Source organism: Carassius auratus, unplaced genomic scaffold (assembly GCF_003368295.1).
Source record: "Carassius auratus strain Wakin unplaced genomic scaffold, ASM336829v1 scaf_tig00215410, whole genome shotgun sequence".
NCBI classification, from domain to species: domain Eukaryota; kingdom Metazoa; phylum Chordata; class Actinopteri; order Cypriniformes; family Cyprinidae; genus Carassius; species Carassius auratus.
In genome coordinates this window covers 812,092-824,064 of record NW_020528076.1, presented here as the reverse complement: position 1 = coordinate 824,064, position 11,973 = coordinate 812,092, and the positions used below count along the sequence as shown (strand labels likewise).

At 35.7% G+C, this 11,973-nt stretch overlaps 1 pseudogene; it reads right to left on the bottom strand.

The window, feature by feature from the left end:
* Positions 1–4,959: 4,959 nt before the first annotated feature.
* On the bottom strand, positions 4,960–7,194 carry LOC113094575 (sphingomyelin synthase-related protein 1 pseudogene; annotated as a pseudogene).
* Positions 7,195–11,973: the final 4,779 nt, after the last annotated feature.

Here is an 11,973-nt window from a genome sequence, read left to right as displayed (position 1 = left end):
ACGTTATATCCTAACCGGTAAAAGGTGATAATGGCACATAATGCGCTGCACTTTCCTCAGATGCGGACCCATTGGACTCATTCGCCGGCCAAAGACCTTCTTAACTCCATTTGAGCTTTTTTTTACATATAGCCTGATGTTCATTTTAAGTGTCTGATACAACACCAACACTTACGATGCAGTGTTGATTAATTATTGATTTGTTCCCCCTATTCTTTCTTTTTCCCCCTGTATTTTAGTAGTGCCATGAAACCGTTTTATTTGTTAACACCCATCTGACATCATATTGTTTGTATTTGGTTGCTTAAACTCAACAGACTACGGAAAATAACTCTTATATGGTACTCCGAGTCAGCCTTATTCGCACAAGCTTTGGATGTTACTGTGAGGGCACATAATACAGCCTTTGGAGAGCGTGAGTACCAAATGGCTTAAAATTAGTAAAAAGGTGTGCAAATTATTATAAATTTTTGTGACAATGCAACAATGACCCGATTAGTCAATTGACAGTTCTGTCAGCTGTCCTGAAATGCGAGTGGGTCTTGTATCGCAGCATGCAGGTCACTGATGCGCTGATGAGAAGCGCGCTCTGAGAGAGTTCATGGATTCAAATGACGGATTTAATCTTAGACATTGTGTGGATTTATTTTATTATTCAAACCTACAAGCTATGTTGAATAAATGCAGGATTTTCCCTCATTCTAAACTTGAAAGCTGCAAGATTTATTCAAACCATGTGACACATAGTCCCCCTCAGAAAAGTTTCAGGCCTGGGTATTGTTGTTTTAAAATCACATGGCTTTTCCATGCTATTCAAGACTTTACAGACCCTATAAAAGCAACTCATGCATGCTCTTAATCACTTAAACTGGTCCACCAATGTGGTTGCGCGAGTGCTCCATTACCTCTCCCTTCTGTAATCGTGTGCCGGATCCGTTGCCCCGCTTTGATCCGGTACCTTGCAATTTACAAATTAAGCACTGCCCTTAATCATATCGAAAAGCGAAGTATCTTATGTTTTGTGTTTACAAGTTAATGTCTTAAACTGCCGATCTTGTTACTAACTGTGCTAAATAGTGTTTTCACTATACCTTGGATATTAATATCCATGCATATTTTATGTTAAATGGCTCTTTCAACAAATCGCTGGCCATCTCAGTGATCAGCCGTAAAACATTGATTCTGTTCAAATTCCCTTTAAAATCTTAAATGATTCCCTTTTGAGCTAAATTTACCTGTTTTCTCTTACACAAGAGTAACCCCCTCCCTGTTTAAGTGTAAAATGAACTCGAAGTGAGGAAATGGGTTGGAGGAGAGATGCTGATAAACTGTCAATGGATAGAGGTATTTATACTTTGGTGTTGATTAACTTGATTGTGGTCCACCGGTGTTTGATTAGGCTAAGTTTCTGATGCGCTCCTCCCGAACCTTGTGTATAAAACATCATATATTGTACATTCACTCCCCTCACCTACAATTCCTGCTGGACATGAGACTAGAACCAGCAAATCACATGAAGTGCAACTCTCTAACCTTTAGGCCATGTCCTCAATACAATATTAATCTAATACAATTAATACAATACAATACAATATTAGAATATCTGAAAAAAGTTTGGGGAGATGGCTGCATATGGATTTATGATACACAATTTAAAATTGCCAAAAGTGTCCCACATTACCATATTCCACCCTAATTGTTTATTTTATCATATAAATGATGTGTATGCAAGTATGAAAATACAAGTTACCTTTCACAACAGATGATTCCAAAATCCACACAGACACATGTTTCAGGTCCATTCTCCCACTCAGAGTAAGATTCATGGAGATTTCCATCAGAGTCAGGACAACCTGGATGTATTTCAAATATTAATACAAGATTATGAATACACAGAAACATAAAAATACTTTTTTACTTGATCTGCACAGGTTTAAACACAATTGCCTAAGACAGTGACTGTCTTAAAAAAAAAAAAAAAACACTACCACAGACAGAAGTGGAGATAGACAGCGAGAAACAAACAAACAAAAAAATTCTAATTTTCATCTACCAAAACACGTTATAGCGTCGCTAGTTGGGCCTTTCACTAAAAATTTTGCAAAAATGTGGGCATAGTTATGTTTTTCCCAACAGACCAAGTTTTAACCTCACCTGGTGGGCTTCTAGTGGAATCTTCATCGGAAAACATTTCTAATCTGCAGGCATTACAGCAGAGCACTGCTGTAAGCAACAGAAACAGTCTCAGCTGAAAGACAGGACAAATATATAAAAAGACATTAACATGGATTGATTTTTAATAACATTTGTTTTTAATATATGTTGCAAATCATATACAAAAATCAACATAACGAAGGCTCTAAAAATAAAAATTGGATTTTAAATAGCAGTTGCATAACTTAATTACTCTACAAAACACATCTAAAACACAGTGTACATAAGACCCATAAATAAAAAACAATTTCAGCTAAGTTAATTCTATATATACAGAAAAAATTGCATTGCACATTATTAGAGAAGACAGCTTGTACATAATATTCACTACCTAAAGAGACAGAATATTGTGAAAAGATTTGAAATGGTGTGAAAGAGACCCCATAAACAAGCCAAAGGATAAAAATTGTACAGTACCATGTTGTGGTGAGATGTGGTGAGCAATACAAAAAGACTGTTCAGTCAAACACGACAGACACTTAAGGAACTCTCTTCAAATGCTATAATATATACTACCTCTAAATAAACATATGTGACTGAAAGACTTTTCCTCCAACCAGTGAGCAGTAACCCTTCAAGTTTTCTGCTCGAAAATTGTATTTCAATTATTTACATTTTATTTAATTGTTACTTCTGTGATGGGTGAAAAACTACATAACTGATCTACATCTGATGTAAATAATTTACATTGGTGGGGTCAGTGTAGAAATAAGGTATGTTTGAACTTTCATTTGATAATTGAAATTCAAATAAAGCTTCTATTCAAATTTCTCTTGAGTAAATATTCTCAACAACTGGATTCTTAAGATTGTTGAATGCAAATTATTTAGTTGATTTGAATTTTAGGTGACTTTACAAATAATAAGACATGACTTAATGTTTCTGTTCAATCAGATTATGCAGAAGTCACTAAATGTGAAAACACAAAACAATAAATAAATTAAGTCTAACTAGTGTTATACTCACTTGTTACAGCATCTAATGCCACACAGTGTATAAAGACAGTTGTAACACTCCTTGTCCCATTCAGAGTTTAAGTCAAGGATTACTTCATCAGAGTTGACACAACCTGAATAAATGCATGCACACACAGAACCATTTAAACACTGTAAAACCATTTAAACACTGTAAAATATTGTTATTTAAGATAATTTATAATGATTTTTTAAAACAAGGGACATACAAATATTATTACAAAAATGATCTTTAACTTGATCACTTTGATCAACAGCAGCAGTTTATCCTTTTAAGATAGCATTACCGGAATGTCTATTTAATTTATAAACATGAAATGTAAATGTAAATTAAAATGTTAATATGCAAATTAAATATATTTATTTAATCAGATTGTTTAGTAGAAACTTATGTCAGAAAGAAAAAGCTTTGGGCAATTTTGGCTACCTTGCAGATGGTCTGTTCTGTCACCGGCAGATTTTAATGTAGCAATCGGCACTACAGGAGACCACCATAAACCATAAAATAAATATAAAAAGCATTTTTGCTGTCTTTATATACAGAATTCAGTCAATACACTCAAAAATAATTAATTTTTGTAAAGAATAGTAACATATTTTGCATGACTATATGAACTAATATTTGAATAATAAATGTGTAAGAATCATATGTAAATAAGTATTAAATTAATAAATTGAAAACATTCTGACTCATATAGAACTTATATAAATGACAAAATGTAAATGTTAAATGTTAATGTTAAATATTCATAATTATTAATATCTTCATGTCATGCTACTTAGTGTATTCTGCATCAACATGTACAAAATTGCTCACAGGGTTAAGAGTTTTCAGGTCTTATATCACACTGACCCTCTAAAGTCAAGCAAAAAGGGGCTGTAGAAAATAAATACTTGTGCTCTTATATAATGATTACTTGCACCAAAATGGAACAATATTCAAGTGTTGAAGTCAATGTTGAAAACATATCAGTCAAATCAGGTTGGACAGTTAAATAATTTAATGTCTAGTCACACAGTGTGTGTGTTTATTGAATGTGTACTCACTGCACCTGTTTTTATACAGTTTATGGCCTGCACGCACACTTGTACTAAACTTCACACTAGTCAAACGAACCTAGCGTGTGGTTGCTAGCCAATTACATTATTAGAGGAAGTTGATATGATCGAGGATTGTTTGTACATATCAATACTGTACACAGACAATAACTTTCTTTGTACCTTGCAGTTCAAATAAATAGTTTGAGTTGGAATTATTGTGAAGAGATGAATATAAATAAGTCGAGTACATTAAATTATACAAGTATTTCACAATATTACTGTTGTACTATTTTTTCTTATGAAATAAATTCTTGTAATTTATTCTTCAAAACAATGAGAAAAATCTTAAAATACATATTTCATATTTATATTGTCTATCTTAAAATGCTGATTACAGAAAATCCTGAAATGAATAGCTTTTATTTAGTCTAATAATCTTAGATTATTGTTTTATATGTTTTAAAGTTAAAATCAACTGCCAATGAGCTGCCAAAAGAAACTGATCATGGGTCCACAGTGAGTAATATGTAACAGTAATAATTCACATTTAAAATTCAACACATCTTCAAGAGATTTACATGATAATAAAGCATTTTCATAAGTACCAGCAATTCATGCATTGTTGCTGAGAATATTATAACTACACATTAACACAGTCCTGAGACCATAGTAAACATTTTAAAATGTGTTAAAAAGCGCTGGGTTGCATTTTGACTCTTTGTCTGTGTGTTTAGCTGTGTTTGTGCATCAACAACACCAGCATTCAGTATGGAACTCAACACCACTGCACATGCTTTAGCCATGGTAAAGGCCCAGGGATTTCTGGGTACACTGGCACATAAACAACATGAGTTATAATTTTTGATATTAACACTCCCAAGCCACAAGAAGAGATTACTGAGGAAAGACAGTTATTGAACTTCTCATTTAACTTAATTGTGAACAAAAACCAACAAAGTTGGATGTGCATTTAATATACAAAAACATTTCCTATTTTGCAGCATTTTAAAGGTATATAACATTTTGTCAAAATGTTCACTACAAGCAGTAAAATATTTATAAAGAGTAAATTAATATTTGATTATAAACAGAAGTGCACATAATATTTTTCAGCACATAGTGTAAGCCATCAAATATAACTATAACAATAAACAATAAATTAATAATAGTGATAATTTTATTGCAATTTATTTAATATTTTTAAAAACAAATAATAAACTAAATAATAAAGTGTGATAATACTATTTTATTTTTTAAAAAGGGAGTATTAAAGCTGCAGTAGGTAACTTTTGACGCTCTAGCGGTTAATAAACAGAACTGCTTGCGTCTTGCGGAAGAACATCGTAGCCGGAACTACTTCTCTCTGTTTATGTCTATGAAGAATCACAAAGGTACTGGGTTACTCCGCCGCGGTATCCCCGAAGCAATCTAAAATAGTCACGAATATAAACACTTATTATAGGTGCACCCTAGTGATTCAGGACAAGCCAAAAACACGGTTTGGAAAATGGATTCATGGTGTACTCGCTTATTATATACATTTTTCTACATTTTGAACACAAACAAAGTTACAGACCGCAGCTCTGATTGGTTGATTTCTGACCGGGAGCGGATGACTTTCTGCAAATGGAAATGGGACCACTGGAAGGAGCCAGAGGAGCTTGATTTTTTTTCACAGATTATCTGTCTCATATTCTACTGTCAGGAAATAATGACAGGTTTAACAAATATGTAAAAAATATATTTTTACAAAAGATACCTACTGCAGCTTTAAATGCAATTTTTTTTGTTGCAAACTTTAAAATAAAATGCTTTTATTATTATTTTAATTTGAACTTTCATCATTTTCAAACTGAAAATCAGCAAGCTTTTATTTTGGCGGGTTGCCAGCAAGTAAGTATTGCACATGTGCTTCCAGTTTTAGATGTACATGTGCTTCTGTCTGTAGAGCATCAGTGAATGAAATATCACAGTTTTGCATTGTGCCTTGAAAACAGTAGTCTAGATGTATGCTTGTTTTAAATGTGAATAGAAATCATCTCAGTTACATAAGTAACCCCCCCCCCCCAAGATATTTCTGAGAACGTGAGATGCTTTCCTAGGGGATAGAAAATTCTATTTCCTCAACGAAATTAAGTCTGAGTGAAATGCGAAATGAAGCGTATGGCACAAAGATAAACTATGCGCACACATGCACTACTTATTTTAACAGTGCATTTCTTATTTTGGTCGTGTATGCGGACCACTGGACCACTTTATTATCAATTACTAATGAACTATTACATATCAATGCATAGTATATTGAATATAATTATGTAAAAAGTTGTCCATATATTATTTTTTATATATACAGTACAGTGTAATTTAATTCAATATCAGTATGTCCTCATGTCAGGACCTCTCTCGTGCACTAACACTGGGACGAATGATGTCACTCCACACACCAGCATGGCATATAGTGCGCTGAGTGCAGTCTTCCAGTACTCTGGGTCCAACTGACCACAATACTGTTTACGCTTGCCGTTCGAGTAACTATGTTCCCCACCAACTGTAGTTACCGCCCCATTACAGGGTTGGTGGTCTCCTGACCCTCGCTCTGCAAAACCATTAGAGTTTACATGGTCTAAACCTCTAACGTGTATGTCCAAACCTGACTGCATGAGGGTTGTGTGTTGTCTCTGTAGCCTCTGGACATACAGAATCAATCTCTTGATATCACCCAGCACTTTTAAGTTCCAGTGGAGGAGACCTAGTCTAAGACCTAGTCTAAGTAAGACAAAGCATGCTGACACCATCCAAGTGGTGCTTAGAGCACAAGAGAGCCACATATTCATTTATTCGTTTCATTTATTCATTCATGAAACCCCTCATCTCTAAGCCATCCAGCGACCTGCTTTATACTGCTCCAGCCCTCCACACCCATGAACCTGGAGCCATGCTCGCAGAAACATTCAAGATTACACATGTACACAGTTATTTAAAAACACACAGATAAGAATTAAGGAATTTGTATAGAAAAAAAAAATTCTGACTCTATACTAAGAATAGGTCATCTAGTAAGTTTTAGGTGTATTTATTGGACTTTTAGTATATTAGCAGTGGTTTAGTAAAAATCTCATAAAATAGAATTTAATTAAAATTGTGATGGATCTTATTTTTGCATGGGATATAAAACCGTTCCCCTGCTTTCTGTTCCATTCTGTGGCAGTCTATCTGGCTTTTTGTGATGTAAACAACAAAATCAACCTAACTAGCTGTAGCAATACCGACCACACCCTCATTACTGTTGACCTTTTAGATCATTAATTATCTGTATGTTTTACATGCTGTAGCATTCCTGAATGCAATGCCCTGTAAATTGGCTGAGTAAAAATACCGAGTTTTAAAGAGTGTTAAATATTCAGAGAGTTATGGATTGTGAACCACTGTGCTGTGGTCATTCCAACAACTCATATCATTCTCCCCTCTTTCTCTCTTTCACAGCTACTCATTGGTCAGGAATACTCTGGAACAGCAAGGTTGTGATTTGATTTAGTGGTGAGACTTAACATTGTGACTTCAATTTGGGAAGGTGAATATTACATTTTTTATTTTTAAAAAATGTATTTCTGCTGTACTCATCCAAAGTCTTTGGTTATTAAAGCAATGATCTAACAATCATATAGCTCATTACATTTCTGTACAGTTTTGCTTCCTTGGCATGTAATAAGAGGCAGCACAAAAAAGTAACAGAACAATATTATTTATTGTTAAACAGTTTGAAAATATCGGAATATAGGAAATTACCCAAATGTAGCCAACCATGTTAATATGAAGGATTTTTTCCTATAGATTTCTCAGAGGTGTTTAACTTGTGTTTTGAATTGTATTTGTGTTGTGTTTTAGGGTTGAAGGACACATCTGAAAATTTCTGCCAGGACATTATCCGCTTTTCTTCTGACATTTTTTTCTTATAGTGTCATAGAGAGTTTGTACACTAGGTTGTGCTGTTGTAGATAGATTGCAGTTGAGTTTGGTTTGTTAAGGATATTAAGTGGTAAAATGTATAAAATAAAAGGTAAGTGTAATGAAACACTTCTGTGCATGCTGGTTTTAGGGCAATTGCAAAATGATCCTTAACATTCAACATTAGCTGAGTCTCTTGTGCATTTGCAGAGGTTGTGTTATTGTAGGTAACAGTGATTTACATATCTGTTACCTTGTTGTTAGCTGTTTATTATTCCTGAACTTTACTGATTAATATAAAGTTGTTGTTGTTGTTTTTTTTTCTAAAAATCCATCCAACTTTTTTCAGGTTGACTTAGCAGAAGATGTTCTTTTTGTGTGACAAGAAGTGCTTTCTCAGGTAAAGCTACTTTAACATTACATCATGGGGAGTGCGTCTTTTTAACAAAAAAGAAGAGGAACAGCTGGATTCAATTTGCACAGAAATATCTTTGTTAAGATCCCCTTAACTGCTGATGTGAAGGTATGCGGATTACATCTGCAAGATAATGTATGATAATAAGTACTGTACCTCCCAATATCAGTGTGTGTGCAACAGAAAGAGGAATATCATTTAAACATGATGTATGTTGAAGAGGTGCATTTGATATTCTAAACACTGAGTGAAATGTAATAATGTTGTTGTTGTGTGTGTGTGTGTGTGTTTTCTCTTACTGCTCTTGAGTGTTTGAAATTAGATCTCAGTTCTGCTGTCTTAGTTATGCAATTCTGCATTCCTGGAAACACAAATGTGTGTGGATGTGATATGTAGGCCATTGCAAAGTCCTCCTCAGGGTTACTGGAAAGAAAGAGAACTAAAAATTAGTTTTGTTGTTTTCACTGTGCACTACATAAACTGTCTGTATTTGGTACTGAACATCATTTTAAGTTTGAAGTTACCCATCATTTGAAAAATGGTTAATAGAGTGCTTCAGCCATTTTGCAAAAACCCAGAAGACTAATTCACCATGGTTTCCCTTGAAATTTTCCTATGGGTTTTATAATGTTTTTTTTTTCTTCTGTTTATTAGTAAAATAAGGTCTGTGGTAAACATAACTTGACTATACTTGGATGTTTTGGTCTACAATGTAAATGATGTACACCTGTAATGAAACCTGTAATGAGTTTTTTAAAACATGTTTGTAATAAGTAACTATATAAGAATGGTCAGGGTGTGCGTGTACAGTTTACATTGTACAACTAAATGTGCAATTATTTTCAATATATATTAACCACAGACCTTATACTCTAGCACTCTATCAATATTAAAATTTGCTGAGAAAACCCTCCAAAGGAAGATAATTAAAATGTATTTTTCGGAACATTGAACATACATTACAAAACGTGCCTTTAGATGTCTGCATATTGTTTGTTTTGATATTTGAACATATTCTCTTACCGGCAGTACACAGCACTTGAGTCTGTATGGTTCAGTCATATGTGAATTCTTTCAGTCTGAAATGTTAATTGTTGGTCTATGTATACTGTATATATATGAGACAAGACTGATATCATTGGCCATTGCATTATGTATTGATGTTTTTTAAGCGACTGGTTCTATGAGCACTGTATTAAAAAAATTAATTAAACTTTAAAAGACATATTGAGACCCCTGCTTCCCTTTCAAGGGAACTTTGAACTACGTCCTCTAGGGGTCGCCAGTAGCAGCAGGACAGACTGTCACTTCATTGCACACGATGGCGGTGCTTCAGGCGTATCAGGCTGTTCTGCTGAAAGACCTGGTTGAAGGCAAGGTCCTTTCTCCCGAGGTAGCAGAGTTGCGCCACACTACAGATCTCACTCTCTGTGCTTCTATTCGGGCCACCTCTGCTATGGCAGGTCCATTGTGTCTATGGTGGTAATGACGAGTCATCTGTGGGTGAACCTGTCGGAAAGAAAGAGAGGGGCTTTCTTCTCGATGCTCTGGTGTCACCTTTCAAACTTTTCGATACCTCTGTCGAGACAGTGGTTGAGAAGTTCAGGGAGGCAAAGGCGTGCTCACCAGCCTTCAAATCCTTTTGTTCCATGAAGGTCCAGGTCTGATCCCGTACAAACACAGGGGTCCTAAACCATCTCGTTTTGAGGATCAGAAAAGGGAACAGAAGGCTAGTCTTGTAGCTCATGCCCCTCCCCTGCCTGCAGGTAGGGGTAGGAGGAATCACAGGTCAAAGGGAAGTAGGCAAGATAAGAGATGTGATCCAGATGAGGCGGCAGCACTTTCGTCCTGATAAGAGTGATACTTGAGTATCTATTCATCTCTATCGGAGGGTTTAACATCTGCTTTATCTTCCCCTTCTCAATTTCCCTGTAACCACCATCTCTCTACCTGACCACGGTTGGGTAGGAACTTCCTGCATTAGTCTCCTATGCTGGACCTATGATGTTTGGTTGGTTCTTTGGGTCACCTCTTGAGCAGGGCTCCAGCGCGGGAACCATGGTGGATGATCCATTCTATATATTAATGTGCTGGTGGTTATGTGTGTATAATTCTTCTGTGAGCTTTATATTCAGTGTTTTTCTGGGACCTGTGGGTTCTGTCCTTTCTAAGGTAGGTACTATGTGAGCACCCACCTTGGCTGGATTCAGAAACCGGGGGTTCAACTTGCAGTGTTACTTCACTCATCGATATTGTGTCCAGCTGGTATGATAACACTGGTTCCGGTGTTCTGTCGATTTGTCCTACGCTGTCAGATTTTCCTACCTCCCACTAAAACAGTGGGTACAACGAAAAATGCTACTGTAAAGTTATGATTTATTAATGTCTACACCTACCACAACCCTAATCATACTCTTACAGTACTACAAATACAGTAATTATGTGTTATATTCGCGGTTGTAGCTAGAAGGGATACAGTTACAGGAAACCAACAATAAATATTCTTTTCTACCAATTAGATTGCGTTTTTATTAAAGTCTACACCTACTCCAACCCTAAACCCTAACAGTAATGCAGATACATTAAATATCGTTGTTTAGCATGAGACCAAGGACGCGATTGATGTGGGCGTGCACAGTAAACCCGGGTAGGAAAATCTGACAGGGTAGAATAAAATGTCAGGACACCGGCTTCATGCTTCCTGGATCATGCAGGCATTTCAAAGGCTTCTGCAGGAGCCTTCTCTAACATCAGGCAGCATGGCACTGCAAAATTTCCTTGATGTTCGGCTAGGTTGCCCTGAGGGCCTTCATGGTCACCAGGATATAATTCCCTTAGCACTCTTTTACAACATCCCAGCTTTTCTGCCCTGTTTGGACTCAAAACGAAGCTGTGCACACCTGAGACTGTTACTGAAAACTGTGCTTTATTCTAGACAGTATACATAATCACTCATTTATACATTTTTTGAGTTGTAAAACATTTATGTACTTTATTAAGTGTACTGTAGTTTAGTGTGCAGTTCTGAATGTGCAGCTATAATGTAAGATTTATAATGTAAGAAAGTACATTATGCCTGTTTGTTCATGAGGTCAGCTGAATTCCTGCAGGAAACATAGGCCTACTGCAGAAATAAACAACAACTATGTAAAATCTAACATGTAAAATATGATATTGGGGACAGAGAGATAAAGAGAGAGAGAATAATTGGGAGAAAGGAAAAGAGAGAAAGGGATTCTATGATTTTGAAGAATAAGCAGTTCAGAGGGAGGCCGTTGACGTGGCAGAGAGGAAGTGGCTTCAGTGTGACGGGGGGAATCAGGAGTGAGGAGGGGGGAGCCATGGGAGAGAAGGAAAGAGGAAAAATAAGAGCAAAACAGAGAA